Raw genomic sequence first — 2,500 nt, 5'->3', positions numbered from 1 at the left:
ACCGCCTTTCTAATCTCTTGGTCCAACCCACGGAGAGTTGATTGCTTGCAGTCCGAGTGGTCTGCAGGATATAACAATCTGGGTAGGGCATAAGCATTGAGTAGTTCAACCTTCTGAGTTGGCTTCAGAGGCGCCTCATCGATTTTCGAGATCCATGTCTTTAGCTGACAATGTAGATCAGGCTGTATAGTGCCAGTCCAAGGGCCAATTTTCAGACCAAGGTATTTCGTTGATTCATCAGGTTGGATCATATGGACATCTTTATTTTTGATAGTCCATGGGTCGCAGTTGTTCACCGTATATGAATCGTTGGTTGGGCTTATCATGAAACCCTGGCACTTTCTGGCCTGAACCTCCAATCCCGATAGCCCACAAAATGATTCCAAGATCACTAGATTGGCGGCCATACCAACCCAAGATTCGCTCACCAACACCAAATCATCAGCAAACGCAAGAGCTGTCACGTGGTCGGTATCAATGGAGTACCCAACTCCGTGTGACTCTAGGGTGCATATCAAAGGGTCCATGGCAAGATTGAAGAGCAGGGGTGACATGGGGTCACCCTGTTTGACACCAACACGTATGCTAATTTCTCGAGTCGACTCGCCATTGCTTTTGAACGAGGTCGTACACCGATCGTAGGCGTTCTGGATGATGCCCACCACGTGTTCATCTACTTTCTTGTGCCTTAACACCCATAAAATATGAGCATGCGAAACCGAGTCAAAAGCTTTCGCTATGTCGATGAACATGACAGCCAACGGCCTGTGCAATTTCTTAGCGTGTCTCATAAGGTCCTGTAGCACCTTAAGATTTTCAGAGCAGCCAGATGCCGCTATAAAACCACGCTGCCTTGGGTTTAAGGGACAAGCACGAGCAAGACGTGCAGTCATTATTCTGGAAAATAATCTCAGAATCATTGAACCAATCGTTATTGGTCTCCAGTTCCCCAATTCTTTCAGCTTTTCATCGTCCATAACCTTAGGAATAAGAATCGTCCTATTCTTTTTCAACTCTTTGGGAATAATTCCTGTAATCATCCATGCATTAAATAGGGCTGTCAGTGTCCGACCCTCGGGGTCGGCAGCACAGATTGCAGCCCTTGTTAGGCCATCTGGCCCAGCTGCTGACGTTGGTTTAATGGCCCGTATGGCAGTCTGAACTTCCTCCACCGAAATTAGGGGCTCAAAGTATTCGTTATTTGCAACACCTGATGACTTAAATTGGCCCAGGCCATTGAATGGCAACACCTTCTCCCATTTTTCGCAGTAAAAACGATATACATCTGCGTTCGGGATTCGGCATTCATGACGTTCAGTGCCATCCAGGACTAAGGACGCAAGAAGAGAGCGGTTCTTAAAGAAGAGCTTCTGGTGCTTCATGAAGCTTCCTCGTTTTTCCGCTCTCTTCTTCATCCAAGATCGTGTGGGTAATATCCTGGGTTTAATAATGTCGTTCTCGGGTTTTGAACGTTTGCCTTTGTTTTTCACCAATCTCATCGGACAAAGCATCAATGCTGTGGCAGTTTCTACGAGGGCATCATGTTGGCCCTCGCCGTTAAGCCAAGCCTTTATTGCCTCCATTGCAGGCTTTTCCAGGGTCCCAGAATTCTCATTCGTAAGCCGCTCAGCTGCTTGAGCGAGTATGGATGAAGTCCCCGTTGTTACATTTGGTGGGGGAGACAATGTCTCAAGAGGCCTAGAAGAAAAATGTAAGCTGTCTGACATGGGGGCCCCTGTCTTTTTACTTAGGTCCCGTCTCTTGTCAGAGACTTGCTTGTTGGTCTTAGTCCCAAGCGCTTCAGCAATGATCTTATTGATATTCTTTTTCCCCTGAAACTGCAACTCTAGAAGGGCCAGCTGTTCTACTTCCTTCAAAGACCAGCAGCTACGGTGTACCCCTCTCTGCGAGGTACCCTTTATACCATCTTTAATCCTTTCCTCATTACGGGTGACTGGGTGAGCATGCCTCTTGTGCTGCGAAAGGCCACTTAGAGTCGCAAAGCGTGCCTGGCAACATTCACAGACCATTGGTAAGCTTTCCTCAGTTAACTTTATTCCCCCACATTTGGGGGCATGACAGGCAATCAATCGGTGGTTTGAGTTGGTTTTGTCACATTTAGCGCACTTAAACACCAGAGGAATGTCTCTGTGTTTGATGTTAAAATGTGCAACAAGTTCGGATGCTTTGCCCATGTGTTGTTTACAGATAACGCATATATACTCCAGACTAGGCAGTACAACCGTGATAGTTCCCTTGGTGTCAATGGGAAACTTTCCCAACACGGGTTCCTCAGCCGATATGTCGAGGAAGGACTCCTCCACATCCTCATCATCCTCTGTAAAGTCATCTGAAGAGTCATCCGACTCAACTAGACTTTTAATCTGTTCGTAAAAATCGTAGTTCATCTCCTCTTCCTTTTCCAAGGACGAGTAATGGAAGGTCATGGAAGGTATACTAGTCATTTTTAGCGCCGACCTAGACGCCATAGGTTTAGCAA

General features: G+C 46.7%; 1 pseudogene; it reads right to left on the bottom strand.

Moving 5' to 3' along the window:
• LOC142921620 (28S ribosomal RNA) overlaps nucleotides 1-2,500 on the bottom strand; it is a 9,734-nt pseudogene that overhangs the window by 4,048 nt on the left and 3,186 nt on the right.

Source organism: Petromyzon marinus, unplaced genomic scaffold (genome assembly GCF_048934315.1).
Source record: "Petromyzon marinus isolate PM22_M1 ecotype Great Lakes invasive population unplaced genomic scaffold, UKy_Petmar_22M1.pri1.0 PM_G_Scaffold_82, whole genome shotgun sequence".
Classification (NCBI taxonomy): Eukaryota; Metazoa; Chordata; class Hyperoartia; order Petromyzontiformes; family Petromyzontidae; genus Petromyzon; species Petromyzon marinus.
This window is presented reverse-complemented; position numbering and strand designations above follow the sequence as displayed.